This window comes from Balaenoptera physalus (genome assembly GCF_965194825.1).
Source record: "Balaenoptera physalus genome assembly, chromosome: 1".
Lineage (NCBI taxonomy): Eukaryota > Metazoa > Chordata > Mammalia > Artiodactyla > Balaenopteridae > Balaenoptera > Balaenoptera physalus.
In genome coordinates this window covers 133,571,360-133,598,228 of record NC_138882.1, presented here as the reverse complement: position 1 = coordinate 133,598,228, position 26,869 = coordinate 133,571,360, and the positions used below count along the sequence as shown (strand labels likewise).

The 26,869-nt window shown below is 36.1% G+C and overlaps 1 pseudogene across 1 annotated transcript; it reads right to left on the bottom strand.

Moving 5' to 3' along the window:
* Nucleotides 1–10,000: 10,000 nt before the first annotated feature.
* LOC309641325 (bisphosphoglycerate mutase pseudogene) lies at nucleotides 10,001–24,569 on the bottom strand (annotated as a pseudogene). Its single transcript has one exon. The product of its transcript is annotated as a bisphosphoglycerate mutase pseudogene (transcript).
* Nucleotides 24,570–26,869: the final 2,300 nt, after the last annotated feature.

The following is a 26,869-nucleotide window of genomic DNA, read 5'->3' as shown; positions in this document are numbered from 1 at the left end:
TTCTTGGTGTTAGTGTGAAGATAGGGCAGTAGTGCGCTTTATAAACGTTTTAACAAATGGCTGGCAAACCTACATTAGAGTAATCAACGCAGCCATTTGAGCTGAATTAAGTTACGTGAGAACCTTTTTGTATAATGCTAAGTTGATTTAGTCAACATAGCATGCTTGACAATATTCAGAATTTATTTTCAAGTATGTAGCATCAACAAATAAAGTTAAATCAGGGTTTTCCTAAAGAATTTTCAAAAGCTTTGAAAAAGACTTAGATTGTTACCTAATAATAGATAACAATGGGATTCTCCTTCCTCAGGTAGGGGAAGGAGAATTGCTGGGTTTAGGATTATAATAAGGGGTAGTGATACATAAAAATGGACGGCAACAGTATTTCATAGGAGGTAAGCCGACTAACTGCGAAATCCTTAGCATTTTCTGTTAATGGTAGTCTGTACAGCAAGAAGAAACAACAAAGAGACATCCTAGAACTAAGTCTGCCATAGATTCCACAAGCTTTGTAGCTGCTACTCTATCTCTTAAAAAAGGGGAATGTGCTTCAGTTGTTATACCATCAAAGTACATCTAGTGTCTAACTAGAATATAAATGATCAAAAGGATATGTGGTAATTAGGCAACCCTAAAGTTGTGGGTTGTTGACCATTGAACTAGTTTGAATTGCCCTTACCAAATGCTTTTTCATGTTTATTTTCCCCTAAATAAAATTCAAGACTTAGAGATCAATTACCTAAATGAGATGAAGTCTTAGAAAAATTTGACACAAAATACCTTCAATACCCTTGCTAGCTAGTGTTAAAAGTTCCCAGAGTTGATTTTGGAGTTGATCCAGAAAAATTCTAGATACGTACAATCTCTTAGAGGTTAGGGATTTACCTCTTGTGATATATTATGTTCTCAATAATGAACTTTTGTTGGTAGAATGACAATTTCTTTGTAGGCTTTATATCTCTCCTGAATTAATGCTTTTAATAAATGAATGGAAACTATTTTAATTTTATCTTCTGGGCTTTACAAAAGACCATCTATATATTACGAAAGAGAGAAGTCACAAGGAAATTTTATAACCTTTCGGTCTTGACTGAGAGAAGTAGAAGAGGGCTTCTGTAAATCATTGCTGTATAATAGACCTGGCATGTTGTTGATTTTCTCATGATAAGGCAAATAAATATTGACTGTTGAGATTTAGAAGGATAGTAGAAGGAAATAGCACAAGTACATAATACTAAAGTAGATGGGTTTAGGTAGTACGGAGAATAAAATGATATTTGGGTTTGGGACCAGTGAGAAATAGTAGATCACATTTTATTTATAACACTAACATCTTGCACAAATCTATATCTATACATTTTAGGTGTTTTTTTTTTTTTTTCCTACAAGCAACATAGGAATATTACAGGTGCTGATATAAAGAATAAAAGGATCCCTTTTTGACATATATTCCATAATAGAATCAGTCCTTCCCTTGCTTTGGGCTTCAAAGGATATTGGGCAAGATTAGGTAAAGGCTTGGATAAGTTATTTATTACTTAAATGGGATCAGCCCCTAATATTTTCAAGATATCAGAGATTCTTGGCCCAAGGGTATCTAGGACCTCAAGTAATTCCTCAAATTGGGATTGGATTAAGTACACAGGATTGAAAAACAAACATCCACTTGAACTATTAGGAGCCCAAATTTTCATTAATGTAAGCCTTTTATGTAGTATCTGGTAGGAGTTCATGTAACACCAAACTTCTTATTGCTTTTTAACTCCTTTATTTATTTTTACCACGTGCCAAGCACTGTTCTAACCTTTAGACATATAATAATGTTGAAAACAAACAAACAAAAAGAAAATTCTTGCTGTCCTACTGGAGTTTTTATTCTAGTGTTCTAGTGGAAGAGACAGAATGCAAGCAATAAATAACTAAATATATTTTGGGCAATAACTAATGCTATGAGACAAACAAAGAAGGATAAGGTGACAAAGGGCTACAGAGGGGGATTTGGTAGAGGTGTTATTTTAAAGAATCAACAGGATGGCTTCTCTGAAGTGGTAATGTTGAGCAAAGATCTGAGTGAAGGAAAGGAGTGAACATTTTGAAGATCTAAGGGAATAAATAGTGTTGCAAGAAGAGAGAACAGGATAGAGTCCAGAGTGGCTAGAGAAGAATAAGATGGAGATTATAATGAGATGAGGTCGGGGAGATAAGCAGTAACTAGATCATATGGAGTCTTGTAGAGTGTGATAAAGGGTTTGGATTTCCTCCTCAGTTGTGAGAGATTATGAAAGGTCATGGGAGTTTTTGAGCATTAGATTGACACAATCTGATTTTTTTAATAGATTATTCTGGTTGCTGTGTATAAAACTGGCAATAGGAGGTGTGAGTGAAAGAGACAGAAGTCTGCTGTGATGATCAACGTGAGAGATGACAGTGAATTGACCTGGATGATGATAGTTATCAGATGTGCTTGTTGTCAGTGTCTGCATTGAAACTAGAGTCAAAAGGACTTGCCGATGGATAAGATATAGTGATTATAGAGAAGAATAAAGACTGATGCCTGAGTTGGGCCAAATAAACTGAATGAATAGTGGAGCTATTTCAGAATGGGGGAAACTGGGAGAGAATGAAGGGGTTGGGAGAAAACTCAAGAGTTCTGTTTTGGAAGTGCTATGCTTGACATGATTCTTGGACATCTATATGTCACTGTCAGGTAGGCTCAAGGGAGAGGGAGGAACTGGGGATATGCCGGGAGCCATCAGTGTATAGATAGGAATTAAAGCTGCAAACAGAGGTGGTCACTTGGGGATAAGTGTAAACAGATATAAAAAGGGGGCTGAGTTCTGGGACACTCCAAAGTATAGAATTCAGGGAGAGGAAAACATTCCAGCAAAAGACACAAAATGGAGCAGATAGTGAGGTAGAAGATAATCCAGAGTGCATGATTTCCTGAGAGCAAACTGAAGACAGTGATTCTCACCAAGAGAATGATCAAATGAGACTCCAGTGTGCTTCGCTGACCTGTTGTAGGGAACCTTTTAGAAGCTTTCAAAATATGTCTCTCGGAGCAAGCAAAATAATTCAGATTATATTACTGATTGAGTAGATATATATCATAAATATTATACTTTCACATAAATTCTATTTTAATTTGATGACACAAAAATTAAAATATGTTGTACTTTTACAGTATTAGAGATGTGGGTCAGTAAGTAAGTTTGGTCAGTTAAATTAGGGAAGGGGGCTTCAATATTAAGGAGAGATCATAAAGATCTGCTTGAATCTCTTCCATGTCATTTTCCTTAATCCCCTAAACACTATCTCTAGCATGCCAGGTGAATCAATTTAAATAACTGGAATCAAAGTATACACAGTACTAGCAAGTTTTAAAATTATTATTTATAATGTTCTGAAACCCTTTGTTAAAAGAACATTCTTATTTAGGTTAATTCCAACACTTTGTTTCCTTAGCCTTTACCTATTTGTCCTAAATTTCCCCCTGAGGTAAAACAGAATAGGCTTAATTCTTGTTCATTATATCAAAAATTATGCTCAAATTAAACCTACTACAAGCAATGTGTGACATGCTTTTAACTATTATGGTAATCAAATTTTGATCATCATCTATTTTGTGAATTTTTTCTTTTAAACATCACTACCAAAATGGACAATGGAGGGAATTAGGACTAACATCCCCTCTCCCTTTTGTGTGCAATATACTTCTATTAATGCTACTAGTCACATTATTATTATTATTGTTAGCAATAACAACAGCTGCTGCAGATATAGTAATACTAGTAGAGGTAATATTGTTATTATTTTCTGCTTTAATATATGTCACTCTTTGTATCCTTCTGAGCTTCCAGATGTAAAACTCTTAAGTGTATGTTCCACTCCAAGCAGGGATTACTGGATAGCCATGTTTGTTCCCATGCTAGACTTGTGCTATTAGCTTTATATGTGTTATCCTTGTAATTTCCAAAACCGGGATCTCTTAATTTCACCTTTACATACGAGGGGCACTATAGCGCAGTAGTTAGAAATATGTTCTTTCTACTGACTTGAAATCCTAGACCCAGTATTTACTGTATAACTTTTGACAAGTCAGTTACATTTCCATACAACATTATTTCATTTTTTTTTTTACTAGAGTATGGTTGCTTTACACTGCTTTATCAGTTTCCGCTGTACAACAAAGTGAATCAGCCATACGTATACATATATCCCCTCTTTTTTGGATTTCCTTTACATTTAGGTCACCACAGAGCACCGAGTAGAGTTGCCTTTGCTATGCAGTAGGTTCTCATTAGTTATCTATTTTATACATCATAGTGTATATATGTCAATCTCAATCTCCCAATTCATTCCTCCCCCCCACTTTCCCCCTTGGTACCATATGGTTGTTCTCTACGTCTGTGTCTCTATTTCTGCTTTGCAGATAAGATCATCTACACCATTTTTCTAGATTCCACATATATGCACTGATATACGATATTTGTTTTTCTCTTTCTGACTTACTTCGCTCTGTATGACAGTCTCTAGGTCCATCCACGTCTCTACAAATGACCCAGTTTCATTCCTTTGTATGGCTGAGTAATATTCCATTGTATATATGTACCACATCTTCTTTATCCATTCCTCTGTCAAGGGACATCTAGGTTGCTTCCATGTCCTGGCTATTGGAAATAGTTCTGCAATGAACATTGGGGTGCATGTATCTTTTTGAATTATAGTTTTCTCTGGGTATATGCCCAGTAGTGGGATTGCTGGGTCATATGGTAGTTCTATTTTTAGTTTTTTAAGGAAGCTCCATACTGTTCTCCATAGTGGCTGTATCAATTTACATTCTACCAACAGTGCAGGAGGGTTCCCTTTTCTCAGGATTTATTGTTTGTAGATTTTTTGATGATGGCCATTCTGACTGGTGTGAGGTGATACCTCATTGTAGTTTTGATTTGAATTTAACTAATAATTTGTGATGTTGAGCATCTTTTCATGTGTTTGTTGGCCATCTGTATGTCTTCTTTGGAGAAATGTCTATTTAGGTCTTCCACCCATTTTTTGATTGGGTTGTTTGTTTTTTTGATATTGAGCTGCATGAGCTGTTTGTATATTTTGGAGAATAAACCTTTGTCAGTTTATTCATTTGCAAATATTTTCTCCCATTCTGAGGGTTGTGATTTTGTCTTGTTTATGGCTTCCTTTGCTGTGCAAAAGCTTTTAAGTTTCATTAGGTCCCATTTGTTTATTTTTGTTTTTATTTTCATTACTCTAGGAGATGAGTCAAAAAAGATCTTGTTGCTATTTATGTCAAAGAGTGTTCTGCCTATGTTTTTCTCTAAGAGTTTGATAGTGTCTGACCTTACATTTAGGTCTCTAATCCATTTTGAGTTTATTTTTGCATATGGTGTTAGGGAGTGTTCTAATTTCATTCTTTTACGTGTAGCTGTCCAGTTTTCCCACTTATTGAAGAGACTGTCTTTTCTCCATTGTATATTCTGGCCTCCCTTGTCATAGATTAGGTGACCATATGTGCATGGGTTTATATCTGGGCTTTCTATCCTGTTCCATTGATCTATATTTCTGTGCCAGTACCATACTGTCTTGATTACTGTAGCTTTGTAGTATAGTTTGAAGTCAGGGAGCCTGATTCCTCCAGCTCCATTTTTCTTTCTCAAGATTGCTTTGGTTACTTGGCGTCTTTTGTGTTTCCATACAACTTGTGCAATTTTTTGTTCTAGCTCTGTAAAAAATGCCAGTGGTAGTTTGATAGGAATTGCATTGAATCTGTAGATTGCTTTGGGTATTATAGTCATTTTCACAATATTGATTCTTCCAATCTAAGAACAATCTTCCAATCTAAGAACATGGCATATCTCTCCATCTGTTTGTGTCGTCTTTGATTTCTTTCTTTTGCCTCCTTATGTAGTTTTATTCCTAGGTATTTTTTCTTTTTGTTGCAATGGTAAATGGTATTGTTTCCTTAATTTCTCTTTCTGATCTTTTGTTGTTAGTGTTAGGATTACAAGAGACTTCTGTGTATTAATTTTGTATCCTGCACCTTTACTAAATTCATTGACTAGCTCTAGAAGTTTTCTAATGGCATCTTTAGGTTTTTCTCTGTATACTATCATGTCATCTGCAAACAGTGACAGTTTTACTTCTTTCCAGTTTGGATTCTTTTTATTTCTTTTTCTTCTCTGATAGCTGTGGCTGGGACTTCCAAAACTATGTTGAATAATAGTGGTGAGAGTGGACATCCTTGTCTTGTTCCTGATCTTAGAGGAAATAATTTCAGTTTTTCACCATTGAGAATGATGTTTGCTGTGGGTTTGTCATATATGTCCTTTATTATGTTGAGGTAGGAGAGTTTTGGAGAGTTTTTATCATAAATCGGTGTTGAATTTTGTCAAAAGCTTTTTCTGCATCTATTGAGATGATCATATGGTTTTTATCCTTCAATATGTTAATATGGTGTATCACGTTGATTGATTTGGTATACTGAAGAATACTTGCATCCCTGGGATAAATCCCACTTGATCATGGTGTATGATCCTTTTAATGTGTTGTTGGATTCTGTTTGCTAGTATTTTATTGAGGCGTTTTGTATCTATGTTCATCGGTAATATTGGCCTGTAATTTTCTTCTTTTGTGATACCTTTGTCTGGTTTTGGTATCAGGGTGATGGTGGCCTCATAGAATGAGTTTGGGAGTGTTCCCCCCTCTGCAATTTTTTGGAAGAGTTTGAGAAGGATAGGTGTTACCTATTCTCTAAATGTTTGATAGAATTCACTTGTGAAGCCATCTGGTCCTGAACTTTTGTTTGCTGGAAGATTTTTAATCACAGTTTCAATTTCATTCCTTGTGTTTGGTCTGTTCATATTTTCTATTTCTTCCTGGTTCAGTCTTGGAAGGTTGTACTTTTCTAAGAATTTGTCCATTTCTTCCAGGTTGTCCATTTTATTGGCATATAGTTGCTTTTAGTATTCTCTTATGATCCTCTGTATTTGTGTGGTGTCAGGTGTAACTTCTCCTTATTCATTTCTAATTTTACTGATTTGAGTCCTCTCCCTTTTTTTCTGGATGAGTCTGGCTAAAGGTTTATGAATTTTATCTCCTCCAAGAACCAGCTTTTACTTTCATTGATCTTTGCTTCATTTCTATTTCATTTATTTCTGCTCTGATGTTTACGATTTCTTTCCTTCTGCTAACTTTGGGGTTTTTTTGTTCTTCTTTCTCTAGTTGCTTTAGGTGTAAGTTTATGTTGGTTTTTTTATTTCATTTTTTTATTGAAGTATAGTTGATTTACAATGTTGTGTTAATTTCTGCTGTAAAACAAAGTGATTCAGTCTTACGTATATATACACTTTTTAAATTCTTTTCCATTATGTTATATCACAGAATATTGAATATGGTTCCCTGTGCTATGCAGTCGGGTTAAGTTGTTAATTTGAGATTTTTCTTGTTTCTTGAGATAGGATTGTATTGCTCTAAACTTCCCTCTTAAAATTCTTTTGCTGCATCCCATAGGTTTTGGGTCGTCGTGTTTTCATTGTCATTTTTTTCTAGGTATTTTTTTTTAATTGATTTTAATTTTAATTGATTTCTTCAGTGATCTCTTGGTTACTTAGTAGCATATTGTTTAGCCTCCATGTGTTTGTATTTTGTACAGTTTTTCTGCTGTAATTGATTTCTAATCTCATAGCATTGTGGTCAGAAAAGATGTTTAATATGATTTCAATATTCTTAAATTTACCAAGGCTTGATTTGTGACCCAAGATGTGATCTACCCTGGAGAATGTTCCATGTGCACTTCAGAAGAAAGTGTATTTTGCTGTTACAATGTTATTTCTTTATCCATAAAATGAAGATAAGGAAATAAATATTTGTCACCCCTTATATCACTGGAAATCTATGTTTGTAAATCAGTTTTTTTCTTGTTTTTTCTGTAAACATGACTGCAATAACTGGCCTGCTGCTGCATTCCCTTGCACTCAAGTCCCTGCTTTGATAGGGCAAATGCTTCTCTTTTCTACTTGCCAGTCCTGAAAGCACTATTACTGAATCCCTTTGATGTCCCATTTAAACTATATCATAACTTACCCACGTGGACAACTACTTGGCTGTGCCTTGCACCTATCTGCCCTAACACTAGCAATTATATCAATAAAAATGATGTATTGTGAATTGATGTATACCTAGCTCTTGAGAAAATTTTATCATCTTATCATGTAATTTTCATAAGTCAATAATTAGGACTGTTATTATTTTCTCTTTACCTATAAAGAAAATGAGACTTGGGGAGGCTAATTCAACTGCCCCAAGTCATTATTAGAAAGTGATAAAATAGTATTTAAACCAATGGCTATGTGACCCCCAAATCTAAAGTAGTTTATACTGCTTTCATAAAGGGGTATTGAACTTAAGCGCGAACCGTAAACTTCAATAAATGTGTCAACATGAGATTCCTATAGATTCCTGCTAAACAGGAATCTATAGGAATCTCATGTTGACACATTTATTGTTTTTTTCTGCTTTGAGAATCGTCACCATGTTCTTCATATAACTCACACTGAAAATGCAACACTCTAGATGTTGGGTTTTTTCCAGGTCCTGATCCTTCCATGTCTCAACTGCTTCTCCCTTTTATGAGGTACCATTCTCTTGCCCTATTTGAGTAGGTATGAGTAGCTAGGTAACTGGCTATATGATCATGCAGGAGAGATCCACTCGTTTGATGTCAGAAAGTATTGTAACATTGTGTACCACACTCACTTATAACCCATTAATAGAGCCAGGGACTTTAAACCTAAGAATATTTTGTGGCAAGTAGTTTGTCACTGTTGAATGTAGGCTTACTTCCACCGTTCATATTTTTCTTTTGTGTCTATATTATACATAACATGAGAGATGCTTTTTCTAACAAAAATGTTTCATGTCAAATTTTCCCAGCACCATTTGAGAAAGTCATTGAATAAACTAATAGTAGGCTTCCAAGCCAAGAGTAATTATGTTACATTGCTCTTTTTCTGGCAGAGAGCTATTTTTTCCTGTAAATGAAGTACTTTAACATAAGCACACTTTTATACTACAAAGTGGAGGAGGATTTGATGCAGATATCTTTCAGGTGTGGTACAAGATCATATTTTTCCCACTTCTAGATTAGTGTAATGAAGTGATCAATCAATTACTCAATCAACTTAGTTTTCCTGGTAATCACTATAGCAGATAGTGATTAGAAATGGAAACATAAACTTGTAAAAGTTAACTTTTTCTTTTTTATTGAAATATATTTGACATACAATAGTATACTAGTTTCAGGTATACTACATAGTGATTTGGCATTTACATACAATATGAAATGATCACCAAGATAAGCCTAGCAACCATCTGTCTGCATACAAAGTTTTTACAATAGATAGCTGAACATTATGTGACATTTTATATTCAGAAAACACTTTAAAATCATTCATATTAGTTTTTCCTTTAAGCTGAATTTTGAGAAGAGTTATTTCTCTGATTGCCATTTTTAGAGGAGCAAACTGGTTCAGGAGTGTTAAAATAACCTGCCCAAATATGGTTAGTAACTTGATGGCAAAAGTGGAGCTAGCAATCAAGTTTGTAGCCCATCTATTTTAGCATAGGTCACTATAACAGATGTGTTATCTCATTTCTCATTTTCTCCAGAAGAGAAACTTGAAGGCATCATGAAAGTCTATGAAATGGAGTTTACACATTGTGAGGGTCAAGAAAAACCCATATTATGAATTTATATCATTTTCATATTAATATATACAGTTAACATTTATAGGGGAAAGTACTAAGGGTTTAAATACATATTTCAAATACAGAAATCTTTTGAACAAATGTTTACTTGGGAGTCCATAAATTATCTTCAGGAAATAATAATGGCTAATGTATTGATAATTTATAAGGTAGCATTCAGTATGCCAAGCACTTAAATGATCTTATTTGAATCTCATTAAACACTATGGGGCAAGTACTGTTATTCATATTTTAAAGTGAAGAAATTGAGGATGACATACGCAATTTCCTCAAGGTCACTTTTATCTAACTCTAAAGGGTTAGAGACAGGGCAGAGAAAAATGTCTGTCTATTGTTCTGAAGACCAAATGCTTAAGCCCTAAATGATATTGCTTCCCACTGCAGTCTCCTCCTTTAGGTAAATAACACCCTCTGTCTATTAACTTCCAATTTATATTATGGGAGTGTATTTACCTTTACAATATTGGAACAGATGATCCCACTGTCTTGTTAATCAATGAACAACTATTTCAGAACCCACTACCTTCTAGAAAATACGCTATATGCTGATTCTAAAATTGTTTTGTACACAGAAAATGCACTTGTGTGTATATGTAATAGTATTATGATGGATATCATACAGTACATCACACAGCACATCAGAACTAAGGCCAAACTTAGACAAATGAATGATTTGCCAGGCCAAAAATTTAGCACACCTTTAGAGTATGATAGTAAAATGTTTATACAATATATAATCTGCATTGAGACTGAGTACTACAAAGAATCAGTTTGGGAAGGATTGCTTGGGGCAATATTTGTTCTTTGTATTGCCTTGAGCTACTTGGTTCTGACCAAAAATTTGCATTCCCCCACAAAACAGAAAAACATGCAATTAATCAGACCCACCATTCTTATAAGGCCATTTTAAGAACTTTCACTATTTGTGCATACTGTCCATAGCCTCCTGCCCATCACTCTTCTCCCCCAAGCAGCTAAAAAAAATTTCCTTCCACTCATATAAGTACTATTCCTAAGAGGAGGCTTCCTTCCAAGTGATAAAATTTCGGTGATTGATTCATAGTATCTTTGTAGATTAACACTCAGGTCAGGGGTCTCCTTGATTTACATAGTTAAATTTCCTTTGATACAAGAGACTTAGAAGACTTCCCTAAGATGGCACAGGCATCAGTTAAGTTGGCACTAGCTTCTGTAACAACAACAAAAACAAAATTTGTAGTGACTTTATACAGCAAACACCTATTTCTTGAGCACATAAAGTCTAAATGGTATTTTCTGATTGGTGGGTGGTTCACATCCAAATGAGCACCTTTTCTTCTTGTGTCCCAGCAATTTCCTAAGAGCTCAGATCCTCTGAATTTAGCCTACAGATATGGAAGAAAGATTGGGGTTGGGAGGCACATCCACTTTTAACCACTTTGTCCAAGAAATGGCATATCATTCTGCTCCTATTCTATTGTTGTGAGTGTGTTACATTGCCTCACACAGATCCAAACGGGCCTGGGGACTGTGGAAGCTGAGTGGGCATCCCCTTCCTGGCAACAAGTCTACACCTATGAAAGAACAGCATTTGAATATTGTCTCTGCCAAAGGATGCAGAGGTGACATGGAGTGATTAGACATTAACCAAGTGAAGAACAGAGGGAGGGCATTAAAGGGAAGGGGAACAGTACGCTCAAAGGTTGTGAAAGCATAATTATGAAATATTGTTATAAAAATGGGAGCTCAGAAGGGGCAGTTACTAATGCCCAGGCTGATTCAATCAGGAAATATTGAGCACTATACTTGTGTTCACCCTTTTGTACTAGAAGAGGGGAATATGGAGTTTAACAAAATGCAGCCCCTGCCATAAAGACACTTCTGAGTCTTGTGTGAGAGACAGAATCTCTCACACAACTATTTTTCCCAAGTCACAGTCAACCAACTATTTTCCCCAAGGTTTCTTCTACTTTTGATTTCTAATATATCTTGAGTTACTAGAGTCAATGTTTATTTCAACGTTTCAATTTCTTGGAAAATTATGAGCTAGCTATTACTTAATTGACTAATTTATCCAAAACTCAGTTTTATGGAATGCTTACAAAATGCTGAATTATCTCATTGGTGCAAGAGATAAGGTGGTAAACAAGACAGACAGTATCCCAGCTCACATAGAGGTCCCATACTTGTGGAAGTTATATGAACTGGGAATAATTTCTAAATTGACTGACAGCTGGTTTGAGTTTGAAGTAGGCATATTATTAGTATAAACAGAAATGGCATCTTATTATAAGAGGCCCTTCATGTGTAGCTTTCCATTATTATTTTACAGGTTTCCAGAAGATGATTTTTCAGTGAACAGCATTATTAAAATAATATACAAAATCAAGACACATATATAGCTGTTTTAATGATACATTGTTTTTCTTTGTACCCTGGAATCTAAAATAAATATTAAAATATGAGATTAGAATGAACTACTAGATGAATATTTTAAACTACTTTATTCTTAGGAGCAGGTATTTGATAATTAAATTAGAGATGGGCTAGATATTTCATTGAGAGAATTAGCCTAATGCATTTGATTAGATCTAAATCTTCACATATGTATAATTCAATATAACTTTAAAGGCAACAGATTTCTATCTGTTGATTCCAGTTGCTGAAATATGAATTAGAAGTCTTTCCATTTAAATGCAGATTCAGACTTTCCACCTGAGGGGCAAAATAAGTCATTTCTTTTGACTGAAATATATATAGGAAATATATATATAGGGAAGTTTCATTTACATGAATATTCCTTCCCAACACAGGAGATCTTTTTCTTGTGATATCTAGAATATTTACTGCAATATTTTTATAACCTCCTTCTATTTACTTCATTGTTTTGTGATACAATTTTATGTGCTGAATAATGAAGATAAATAAAAATTAAACTTTCAGTGGGCATTGGAAAGGTGTGTGGAATTTTAAAATAGAAGTGATGAATTAAACAGCACTGAGTGACCAAATCAAAATTGAAATAGAGGATGCTGAAAAGCTAAGCACATTAATATACTGACAGAGATATAATATGTAGAGCCATTTTATGCCTTTTTCTTTTATTTATTTTTTTTATTCTTCAAAAAATGAATCCTGGTAAGAGTGTTTTAAAATATAAAACCCTGGGTTATGTATGCCAACTCATCTAATGTATACCTGAAAAGCTGCTACACTCATCTCCAATATGGAGATTTATAACACAGAGAAAATAAGAGTGGAGATAAATCATTGTAAAGAAGTCATATTAGCATCTTATTAAATGATTTCTTGTACTGAATAATAGTTAAAGAGATAGTTCCATTTTAATAAGAAAGCATGACAATTTTTGCCAGTTCAAATGTTATGAGAATCTAAGTCCAAATATGTATATATAAAATAACCATTTTTATAAGAAAATATTTACATGTGAACAAAATTTAAAGTTAACAAACAATATTTACCTCACATACTTAATAGAAAATTTTACAAAGTTATATTTTTATAATGTATCTCCTCCCTCAGAAGAGATTCCATCTGGAAGAATATTATTTATGGCAAATAGTACAATTTGTCATTACTATGGCTTGAATACTTTCATGCATTCATTAAACAAAAAATTGTGAATACATCTTATGTGCTAGGTACTGGAAATTTAGAATTTAAACAACCAGTCTCTGAAGCATGTAGCATACAACCTAAGCAAAAAGCAAACTTTCAGTACTGTGTATTTTAAAAGATTTCATTTGGAACATCTAAATCTGAAACACTATAACCTTGGTTTCCCTGACACCATCCTCATCTGGTTTTATGATTATTCTGGTAGTTCCTTCAAGTTTCTCCAGGGACTCCATTTCCTTTGATAATATTCTCTGTTATTCTGAACTATGTGCTCTTGTTACACTGTACCGTCCTTGGGTGATATTTTCCAGGTACACCCCTTCATCCATAATCTCTATCAGGGATTTTCAAACTTCACTGTGTAAGAATCATCTGGGTGCTTGTGATAAATTTAGATTTGGGAGGTCTGGTTGGGGCTCAAGAATTGTAACATGAACCCATGGTGATTTTGATGCAGGTCATCTGAAACCACACTTTTAGTAACATTTATCTACGAACTGGCAGTACCCAATCTATTGCTCAAGTCCAGATCTCTCATCTGAGCTTCACTGACATATAAACAATTACTACTAGAAATCTCCTCTTGAGTGTTGCAAATGCCCGTCATACCTTACAAACCTCCGCACATCACAATGCCATGGCTCCCCAGCATATTTTTCATACTACATTCCCTGGCTTAGAGAATTCAACCTTAATACTCCTATATGATAAATTAGAAAGTTAGGTATTATCCCTAACTCTTCCCATTACTTTATTTCCCTCATATGATCAATTACAAGATCCTATTGATAACTCTTAAATAAATCCTGAATTTGCTCCATTCTCTCCTTACTGATTCCTCTGCTCTTACACTGCTGCCATCTCTCCTGTTTACACAATCATCATTTCTCAGTATATTGTATATGTTGACTAAAAAATGTTCTCTGACCCTCCAAAATTAAACTTACACTACACACTATAAGCCAGATGATATTTCAAGAAAACAAATCAGAAAAAAAGTTAAATATAGATAAATTTAAAAGTCCTTACCATAGTTATTTGTCCATGCATGATAGGGCCCCAGCTTAACTCTCTAATCTGCTGTTTCGCCATTCTCCTTGCTACCTCACTGAACTTACTATACTCCTCCAAATGCACTCTACTCTTCTTTACCTTCTGGTCTTTGCATATGCTGTTCTTTCTACCTACAATTCTCATCATCAATTGTCTAACTCCTTCCCTACTTGGATGGCATATCTTCGGTGAAGGCTTCCCTCTATAGGAAGTTTAGGTTGGATCCATTTCCCACAGATTGCCTGTTAAGTTTATCTCCCATGCAATATTGGGGACAACCTTATACTACAAAATTATTCATTGCTTATCCGAAATTAAAGTTTAACTGGGAAGCTTATATTCAGTTTGGCAACCCTAACATGTCCCATATAATTTATCATACCACAATTGCTCTTTGCTACTTGTATCTTTTAAGAAACTGTAAATTCCTCATGGCAGAAACTGTGTCTCCATTTTTCTACATTGTGACACTACCCTTTTTGGGTAGTGTCCGGCAGTTAAAAATACTTGATAAAAAGAACGAAATAATGTACTCAGTATTCAAACCTTATTACTACTCTTTTTCACTGTACCCTGTTGCTTCTAAATCCTAACAGAAATTTTGCATTTAGTAAATATGAATACTCTAAATATAAAAAATACTGCTTAATTCTTAACAGAGACTAGGATTTCATACCGTAACAAGACCTATGCATGATTATACTTTGGGTGTAATTTACCCCTGTGCAACAAATATAATTCAAGGAATCATTTTATGAACCCCTTTGGGTTCATAACCCAAACTGACCTCCGTGAGGTCAGTTGTCTCAAAGACTCACAAAAACATGTTAAATAATGGTGTGGACTGTCATTGTTAAAGCTTATTTCAATGAGAAGTAAGACTTTTATGAGAAAGCATTAGAAATAAATTGAGTCGAATTTTTCCCATTTGTACTCAACCAAAGTCCATTGTTTTCAATTTTCAGATTTTCAAAACTTTAAAGAAAATGTTCTTTGAAAAGAGAGTCATTTAAACAGTTTTCTGAGACTAAATATAGAGTTTTCTATGTACTGTGACTGAAAACAATGATCTGGATATTCCGAGTAAATTCTAAAAATAGAAAATACCAATATCAATTATAGGTCCATTAAAACAAAGCTTTTTGTAATTGACTCTAGTAACAATTGATCTCCAAATGTCACAAGATGCCATGAGGCTTTTAGAATTGATAATGGATAGCAATTTTAGCAAAATTAGGCATAGCTATCACAAAGCAGAAACAGCATCTGTTACATGAGAAGGAGTTATTGGCATATGAAAAGAGCTGAAAAACAATATTTTGGAACTAGTTGGGAAAACGTGCATTTTTCCCCTCCAGTGGTGTTTGAAAGTAAAGGAATAAGTAATCAAGAAATAGCAGATAATGGTAAATGGTATTTATTCATTGAACAAATGCTTATTGAGGCCCGGCTGTGTGCCTGACAGTATTCTTTGCTTTGAGTGGGATATAGATAAGTAGCCAACAAAGAACAGAGCAATTAACTTTTGATTCAGTGATACCAATTATTTCCCAGTTGATGACTTGTAATTCCTAGATTTGAGGGCACTAAGAATACTGATGGCCACTGAGTTTCTATTTTGTGTTTAATGCTTTTGTAAATAAAGCAAATTGGTTTATCTCCACCCAAGAATGTGTGGTAAAACAATCCTCAAGCTGTTAGGTACCACCGCAACCTTACCTCCACCATCTCCTCTCAGATATTCTCTTCATCTGGCTCCATTTCTACTGCTGTCCTTTCTGTGGAGGCTGTCTTTTGTTTTATTTTTTGTTCTAATTTTCTAGCTCTTATATTTCAAGTCAGTGTGACAAGTAATTTGTCATCCTTGCTCCCAGTTGCAACTTCCAAAATATTTCACCCCCTTTAAGAAGTATACAGACAGGAAAATCAAAATAATAATGGCAGCAAATTCCTTATCCTTTTGAAGGTCATGCCATGCACCTCAGTTGCTCACTACCCTTCCTCTTTGCCCTTTTATTCTGACCTCTCATCCATTCCTCTCATTAACTGAAAATTTTAATTTTTAAATTATAGTCTTTTTCTGCATTCTTACTCTTATCTCCATTCTAATGACTTCAATATTTAGTAAGCGAAACATCCAAGTTCTTATACTCTTGATTCCTTTACTTCTTTACCTCCAGTGAACATCTCTTCCACTTATTTCAGTCTTTCACTTCCTATGAGGCAGGCTATGTTCAGACCTTATCATTAGCAGAAATTGTACCACTTCTGAGTTCTTTATTTCAAATATTTCCCTCTCCAACCACATTTTTCTATTCTTGTAGCTCACCGGTTTAATTACCTTTAACAACACGATTCTTTGGTTACATTGACCTTGCCAGTACATTAATCACATTTATCTCTCACTTTCTACCACAGCCCCTTCTCTCTTGACGTCCCAAACTCAAGTAATTATAATCAGTCCAGTGCAAATACCATGAGCTCACTTGCCTCCCTCTCTTAGTCTTACTCACTTGGTAATTTCCCAGTCCTGAATGATCCATGCAGCTGAAAAACTACATCGTCTTTGAGAAAAATCACATGATTATTTTAAGCTGGCTGGTATCATTTTAAAATTAGCAAAATCATTGTGAAATGGACTAGCATTCTTACATATTTAGTTTATGTATTCATCAGATATGTATTGGTAATGTTCTATGGACCAGGAGCTATCCTAGGTGCTAGAGTTATGAGTGAAAATTTTGAAGCAGATCTTGGTTTTTATGTGGCTTATATTCCATTGGGTCCAGAAAGAAAGGCAGAAAAAACCTGAGTAAATAAATAAGGATTCAGAGAACAGAAGATAGTATTAAAGGCTATTTATTCACTGAAAAAAAATATGTATTGAACACCTACTATCTGTCAGGCATACCATTATAAAAAAAACCTTAAAATAGGGTAATGATATAGAAAGACCTGGAGTAGAGGGGAGACTTTATAAACTCTATAATGCCTCCCTTATGGGGAGACATTTTTGCTGACACCTGAATTGTAAAGGCTGGTAGAAGAGTTTTTCATGATGGAAAGATTAGTCTTCCAAACCCCTGAACTGGGGAAAAACATGTCCTGTCCGAAAACAGAAAGAAAGCACAGAAGGAAAATCTGTCTGGTGCTTTGTGGCCCTGGGAAAGAGTGATGTAAGCTGAGGTTGGAGAGATAGGAAGGGATGATGGTGTGATATTTTTCAGTTTCCCCTTTGGTAGAGAGCTATGAAGGCAGAAAAGAAACACTGACTCTCCTTCCTCAAACACCTTCAACCTTCCCATTTTATTTTAAGCAAATGCTCTATCTCTCTCTCTGTATTAACCAAGAACTCTGAGACTTTCTTTCTAGCATTAGTTGTCTGGTTGGTCAAGTAAGGCTCTGTGTTGAAAAGTAAAATATCCTAATTATAGTATAGAATAAATTTATATTTTAATCAAGAACATCATTGGAATCCCACTTTCAACATGTGTATGTGTTGTGTGTATGCATTAGTCTTCAAGATAATTTAAGAAAAAATGTATATGCTCATATACAGAAGATGATATAAAGGCTGTGCTCTGCATAAGTGACTGATATAATTTGTATGTATGTGTTCTAATGATCTTAATCTCTCAGCGTTACATACAGAAATGTCTCTTCCACAATTTTCTGATTTAAGTCTTTCCCCCACTTCACCTCCTTTTTGTCGATCAGAAGGGGTCTTCTGCAGCATTCAAAGTAGAACTGGGTTTTACAAAGCAATGCAATTCTGGAAGCCAAAAAAAGAAACGAAGTGGAAAATAATTGACAAATATTTTAAAAAAAGAATTTCTTATGCTCATGACATTTTAAATGACTGAATTTTTCCAGAGTATCTAAAATGCAAAGTAGATAATTTCTTTCAACATTTTGTTTTAAATTAAATAAATTTTCAAAGAAATCTCAGTATGTTTGGTTTTTAATGCCTCTTTCTCTGTCAACTAATTTTTTTTTTTTTTTTTTTTGTAGCCCAAAGCAGGCTTTTAAAAAGTGTAGTGTGGTAATTGCTTTATTCTGATAGGAACTTCCATATGCTGAAGATGTGAACATAATTCCTTGGTCTATTCAGAAGTAAACATGCCCAGTGGTTAAATGAGTTCAGATTATTAATCATTTTCTGAATAGTTATATTTTTGTGAAATTGGCAATGAGATTTTACATTTTTTCTCCTTCTACCTGTCAGAGATAACTGGTCAACATGAGGACATGTTTGAGAAGTTTGGTAGTGCTGTAAGATAAGGTGGTTTCCCATTTTCTCCACTGACAGCTCTGAGCAGCAGGGTTCTTTGTCAAGTTTCTGTACTATTTTAGTTCCTCCAGGCCACTGACAACCATGTGGTTTTCAGAGTTTTCTTGGCTTTGCATTATAGACTGCTCAGATCCCCAGACATCAGTATCAAGCTAGTGTTTACATCTAAATGGCTTCCTTCATTAAACTCCAGCTTTAATTTTCAATCTATTAAATTTGTGTGTTGTTCAAAGGAATAAAATGATCTCAAGCATTTATTTAATAGGCTTTGTTTGTACAATTATTAAATTAAGATCATCACTGAGTATTACTTCATCTGGAATGATAATTTCAAAGCTGTCATTTTACAAGCAGTGTCAAGAGAATAACAGAATTTTGAAATCAATTTTGGTGAATAAGTTTTTTTCTTACTGTAGGATACAGTAAAACTGAACCAAATAATTTAATTTGGAAGTAAAGCCGAAGTGAATTCACAAAATGTGTAAACTCTAGAACATTTTTAAGAGATTAGTGTTGCTAATTTAAGGTACTTCAGACTTACTTCACTGCGTGTATACAGATCATTTGAATTAAGCACTTTTTCTGTTTATAAGTAAATGATCATGATCATTCTAAGCTGCTAGAAGGAAGTTTCTTCTCTTAAGTAGGTTTTATATTCCAAATAGTTTTACATATTTTAATTTACTAAGTAAATATTTTATGCAAAAACAATGCAAAGATAAATTTGATCATGGATGCTACAGTTTATAAAAGTTAAAGGCCTATGCTTTAGTGTATACTGGGATATCTCTATAAATAATACATTGATCATAAAAAGGAAATGGATTTCTTTTTAATGATATTACAGCATGGTCATGCTTAAATGCCTATTTAAAGAGAACCTATTTCAGATGAAAGGGAATGGAATGTAGATAGATTCACCTTCCATTATCATATGATAAGAGCAGAGGAATGACCTTCAATGTCTTCCCAAACGTAGATAAAATGGCTTTCTCTGGATACATAGAAAAAAACAAAACAAAACAAGACAAAACCATGGCTTCCATTTACTCTGCCAATTCATCTTCTGTAACCTACCAGAAATGGTCAAATCGGGATTATCAAGGACTCATTTTAATCTTGGTTTCAATTTCTTTTTCCAGAAGCATTTTGCCAGAGAAAACAAAAGTAGCAGTTTCCTGCTCTCACTTGCAACTTACATCTTCTTCTCTCTCCTTACATCCAGATTAAGGACAAAATCTGAAAGACTTTGGAATTATTTTTAGCCTCTTCACCATTTCATATTGAAACTGTGCAGGACCCTGTGGGTCCCTCTTGGGTACAAAAGCCTCTCCATGTCCCTGGTTTCTTGTTTGTAGCAAAAAAAAAAAAAAAAGGGAGGGCTTTAGTCTCCCAGGCCTTCCCAGAGTTCCAAAGAGCAGATTCAAACAGTTAATGATTAGGGCAATAGAGTCACAGGACTCCTAATTCCTCCTGAAGGGATGCAGATAACAATCTGATGCATATCTTTGAGTTGTTCTATAGAAACTAAGATTCCCCACTCAGGTGGAGGATGGTGAGTACATGCTGACCACAAGCACTAGACCCTGGACTGGTTGGAACCAGAATGTTGAGTTTATGGAAACATAATCCCTGAACCTCACCACCAGTCAATCAGAAGGTCCAGGACCTCATCATGTATCCTAAGATCCTCTCCCCTAACTCTGTCTTTAAAAACCCTTGTCTGAAAGTCATCGGGAGTCCTGGTCTTTTGAGCGTGAGCCACCCATTCTCCTTGTTTGGCCCTTGCAATAAACCTTTCTCTGCTCCGAACTCTGGCCTCACTGTGCACTGCGCACAGGAACTTGGGTTCAACAAAAATTTCTTCTTTTTTTTCTTTTCTTAAATATCTCTTCATTTACTTCAGCCAAGATCTCAAAAACAATAAAACCAAATTGTACCAGAAAGTGTCAGCAAAAATTCTCTCTTAGGAAGTCTGTAATATTCCAAAGTGACTGGGCGTGAGCACAACTTTGTGTGCAGGAGCACATCGTGCTGCCAGGTGTCCTCTGGAGGTGGATATCTAGATGCGGGACAAGGGAAGAATCGAACTCTAGGATCTTGAGCTGTGTTAAGACATGGTCACCTCTTGGGCTGGAAAATTCAGATGTCAATACCAGAGATGAAGCTGTTCAAAAATGGTCTGAGTTGAAGCTTAGCCATAGGTTTGGAATTCTAGGAAGATCTGGTAGCTGTATTCTTGGCCCTGATCTCTGAATTATAAAGAGTGTTATTTGGTTAGGCAACAGGACTGTGAAAAGAAGGACTACCACAGAGAAGCCAGTAGTTTGTCAGGAACAGCAAGCATCCACATTCCATGTCCTTATGCATCACAGATGCGACCAGCTGTGAGCAAACCAGGTTCATTTCTTCTTTTCAGCCATCTTCATCAGCCGATGCTCTAAGTCTTGATTTAAGGATCAATGGAGACCAAGCAGTAGCAAGGGTTTTAGAATTAGTTTCCTTCTAATGACAGTTTTACTATAAAATGGATACAAATAAACCAATCCACCAATGGAAAACTGTGAAAAACTGGTGATATCTGTAACAGCTATTATAGTCGTAACTTGTTTACATGATTTTATCGTTGAAATATATGTCACTTGCTTTGAAATAAGGCAGTAGCTTAAAGAAATGATGCCTTACCTATCTCCAGCATCTAAAAGCATCCTATATCAAGACTGATAAGCAGTCAATTCTGTCTGTGGCCTACCCTGAATACTATAGACTACGTACCATAATGTTTTACCCTCAGCAGATAAAGAACAAATGTATGTGACAAATGTGAATATACCATTTCCCCTGTTCAAGTGAATAAAATTACACCCACTATATTCTACCTTCCTGCTGACCCGGCCTTCAATTTTTAGAGAATTAGGCATGTCTATGTGTTGAAATAAGTACAACTCTTTGTGTTATAGGAAGATAAGAGCAGAGACTAATTCAGAATCCTATACTTAATATTTATGAATCATATGGAAATACTTGGGATGGGCACCATTTTCAGTCACAGAACTTATTTTTAAATTAATTTTAAAGACCCCAAGATTAAAGTTTAAAAAACAAAAACAAAACAAAAAGAGAACATGAACAGCTATAGTTGTCCGTATGCTGCTAATTCTAGCAGCCAGAGAGGAATTCCACCAAATGTCATGAGGCAAAGGGCCTTGGTGTTTGTTGTTGGCTGTCTTGGAGGAATCCATCGGTGACTCTCCCATTTAATGGGCCTCTGGTCTTAACCTATCAAAGCATCTCTTTCCCTAGAGGAGAAGACTAGTAATAAATACTTAAGTATAGTGTGTTATCTAACGTCCTTTATTATCATCTTAGAAAGTCTCAGTAAATATAAACATGAACTACTTATTGGAGTAAGTAGTGCCTGTCAGTGGTCACTCTATACTGATTTATTGAATGAGGAATACCTTGAACTTGAACTTCACTTGTTGCTCTCCAGTCTCGGAAACTTAAGACATTGATTAAGCCCCACTGGTGACTAACTTAGTGACTAATTCAAACGGGGCCGGCAGGGGCTAAAGCATAAGGCTTATGGCATTAGTACTCAAGGCATCCTAAAGCCTTTATCTGAGCCAACATAAGTTACCTAGTTACTTAAGCAAACTCCACCCCACAGCCTAGATCTGGAAAAATCAGTGGGGGGGTGGGAGATCAGCACCCATTACACACTGCATGTCACTCCTTCTGCAGCTATTCCTAGCCAGCACGTGGGAAAGATTTTATTTGTCATCGCATTTCACTTTTCCTTGATCCTCTACTTTCTTAATGGCTGCTTGGATAGCCTCTTGGTTGCCCAGGAACTGGTGAGGTCCAACAGCATGCAGGTTCTCGTCCAGTTCCAGGAGAATGGGGACTCCAGTAGGATGAGTAATGTTGATAATGTCTTCATCTGAGATACCTTCCAGATGTTTCAGGATTGCCCGGCTGCTATTTCCATGAGCAGACATCAGAATGGTTTTACCACTTAATATTTCAGGAGCCATCCTTTCGTTCCAATAGTCTCTCCAGAACATCCTTTAAGCTCTCGGATCGTGGCAGCTGATCCAAAGGAATGTCGCACACTTTGTACCTCCAGTCATAGATTTCGTGGTAGTAAGGATGGGACTCCCCTATGGGCGGTGGGGTCACATTGTAGCTCCTTCTCCACAGCCTCACTTATTCCTCGCCGGATTCAAAGCCATTTGCTCCCTGTTGAGACCGATCAAGCCTCCATAGTGACGCTCATCGAGAAACCAGGAGCTTTCCACGGAAACCCACGCCTGCCCCAGCTCTTCCAGGATCAGCCAGGCTGTGAGGATGGACCGGTTCAGGATGGATGTGAACACAAGATCAAACTCAAAGTTTAGCACTTTGAGTTGCTTCCCACAGTTCTGAGCTTCTTCCATTCTTTCACTCTTAAGTTTTTGATCCACCCAGCTACAAAAATGGTTCTCTATATTCCAAGCACGCTCTCCATGTCTTAACATAATCAGTTTGTACTTGGACATACTGATGGCTGAGCTTCTCTAGTGCTTTCCAATGGGCCAGTGTTCAGTGACAGCAATACGTCTGCAAAAAGGCCACCAGCGGCAGGCACTTCTCGGAACCGCTAGCAGCCAGTGCCTCCAGAACTCCTCACTGCGGCCGGCATCAACTCTCTTTTCTAGCCTGGAAGCCAGAAGGGGCAGGCCCTAACAAAAATATTTTCAATACCTTCTAGATGTGAAAAGGAGAAATAGAATCACTGATCCAGGACTTTTAGAATATCCATGGTTAAATTTACATTGAAGACATCAGTTTTCAATTTCAAAAGCAGCCCCTCATTCTGTGATTTGTAACAAAAATTATTAAAACTAGAAGATGCCTCATCTATATGAGTTTTCATTAAAGATCAAATTTCAGATTTTTGCTTCATAAATTACACAACATGCCATTTGGAAAAGGCCAATATTTTGGTTCACTTGTCAATGCTCTCAGTGCTTAATGAAGCAAAGTGTAGCTGTGTTGATATTTTTATTGTGGCACTTGATCATATTTTCATTGGCAGACCCGCAGATGGCCATTTTTAATCCAGAAAATATCTAGCTAGATACATTCTAGTTTTGATCTACTTGTTGTTCACATATGTTTGGAAATCTCTGCTGCCTTTGCTTTTTACAATGGAAGATTTTATAATGAAATATTTACATTGACTTCCTAGCTTTTTTGCAAGCCCTCTCCAATCTGCATCTCAACCTACCTTTCCAAACTTTATTTTACTGCTCCCTTTGTATGTCCTCTGCTTTAGCTAAATTGAACTGATCATCATTCTATATGAAAATCTGTCATTGTTCCTTCATTCCTGGGCCTCCCTTCACTGGAATTTTCCTGACCTCCAACAACACACCTTAACCCTTATCTCAAGCATTATTGCCACCTATTAAAGTACCATGTGTCCAAAAGAATTAATCTCCAAAATATATAAACAGCTCATGCAGCCCAGTATTAAAAAAAACAAACAGGGCTTCCCTGGTGGCGCAGTGGTTGAGAGTCTGCCTGCCAGTGCAGGGGACACGGGTTCGAGCCCTGGTCTGAGAGGATCCCACATGCCATGGAGCAACTGGGTCCATGAGCCACAACTGCTGGGCCCGCGCGTCTGGAGCCTGTGCTCCACAACGAGAGAGGCCGCGATAGTGAGAGGCCCGTGCACCGCGATGAAGAGTGGCCCCCGCTCGCCGCAACTGGAGAAAGCCCTCGCACAGAAACGAAGACCCAACACAGCCAAAAATAAATAAATAAATTTTTAAAAAAAAGTAAAAATATTAAAAAAAAAAACAAAAAAACCCCAAACAACCCAATCAGAAAATGGGCAGAAGACCTAAATAGACATTTCTCCAAAGAAGACATACAGATGGCCAAGAGACACATGAAAAGATGCTCAACATCACTAATTATTAGAGAAATGCAAATCAAAACTACAATGAGGTATCATCTCACACCAGTTAGAATGGGCATCATCAGAAAGTCTACAAACAATTAGTGCTGGAGAGGGTGTGGAGAAAAGGGAACCCTCTTGCACTGTTGGTGGGAATGTAAACTGATACAACCACTATGGAGAACAGTATGGAGGTTCCTTAAAAAACTAAAAATAGAATCACCATATGACCCAGCAATCCCACTCCTGGGCATATACCCAAAGAAAACCATAATTCAAAAAGACACATGCAGCCCAATGTTCATTGCAGCACTATTTACAATAGCCAGGTCATGGAAGCAACCTAAATGCCCACTGACAGCCAAATGGATAAAGAAGATGTGGTACATATATACAATGGAATATTACTCAGCCATAAAAAGGAATGAAATTGGGTCATTTGTAGAGAGGTGGATGGACCTAGAGACTGTCATACAGAGTGAAGTAAGTCAGAAAGAGAAAAACAAATATCATATGTTAACACATATATGTGGAATCTAGAAAAATGGTACAGATGAACCAGTTTGCAAGGCAGAAACAGAGACACAGATGTAGAGTACAAACGTATGGACACCAAGGGGAGAAATCGAGAGTGGGGGTGGTGGTGGGATGAATTAGGATATTGGGATTGACATATATATACTAATATGTATAAAATAGATAACTAATAAGAACCTACTGTATAAAAAAATAAATTAAAATTAAAAACATAAAATAAAGAAACCATATGTCTAATCTTTCAACTCCATAAACGCTGCACTAACTTTTGCAGATTTTTTTCCTTCCTTGAACTCTGGAAGTATTGCCTTATTTCTTAGGATAAATTTCTGTTTACAAACTGTAAGCTTCTTGTTATCTTTCTCCTTTCAGAGTACTTATTCACGTACTCTCACTACAACTATTCAGCAATATAGTCACCTCCTTTCTTCCTTTTCCTGACCCCTCTACTTTGCATCAATCTTTACAACTCGCCTTTCTCTTTATTAACTTGAACTTCATGGCACTCTTAATATTATTCATACCCCCTAGAGCTTATTTCTTTATTTTAAGCCCAACTTTGAATGAATCAATACATCTTCCCTGTGCCTTATCTTCTGCTCTGTGGAAAAAAAAAAGTAGAAGCCACCAGATAGTCTCCCTGATCCACCTACATGCATCCCATTTTACTAGTAAAGAATTGTTCTGCGTGTGCCAGTCTGAAGAAAATCTCCCCACCTGGCTGTGGATCCCATCTATTCCTATAGTCAAAAGTACTTTATCCTTCTCTGACAATTCTATCCTTTCTCTCATACATTCAACTTCTTCTCATTGCCCCAGAGATCTTAAACGTAGTCAACTTTATTTAATTAGTTAAACAAACAAAGAAAAACCCAAATCCAAGCTATATTCTCCCTTTCATTCCTCTCCAGTTACAGGCTCACCTCTCCTCTCCTTTATAGCCAGAAGGTCAGATAGTGAACTATACCCAAGGTCGCAATTTCTTTTGTTCCTACTCACTGCCCTACTCATGCTAACATGCCTTCAATCATCATGATTCCATGAAGTAATTTTCACCAGTGTGACTAATGATTTCATGTTGATAAAGATAATGGATATGTTTAAAGTACTTATTTCATATCTTTGTAGTATTTGAGCCAATTAACCACTGTCTTAAAACACTTTCCTTCCCTTCATTTCCATGACATGATTTCTCCTAGTTTTCTCGTAACCCTCTGGCTGCTCCTTCCCTGTCTCGTTTGTCGTCTCACCCTCCTTTACCTAGCCATTAAATTTAGAATTCCTCAAGGTTCAATCCAAAACATTCTCCTCTCTCACTTCATATTCTCTTCCTAGGTAATCTCAACCACACTCAGAGGGGTAATCACCATCAATGCTCATCTCTGCCTCAGATTTCTCCCCTGGGCTAGACCTACTACTCTGAGTCTTAGCCAGTCTATGTGCCACACTGTAGCTAGAGAGAGATTTAAAAAATCAGAATCTGAAATTGTCTTTCCAGGCCCTCTCCTCCAAATTCTCCACTCCTGATTAAAATTCTTCAGTCGTTTCCCTTTGGGATCATCCCACGCTAGGCTTTCTTCACTTCAATCACTCAGGCCTCATTTTGGTTCATAGTGATCATCATGATTTCTCCAACTACTAGT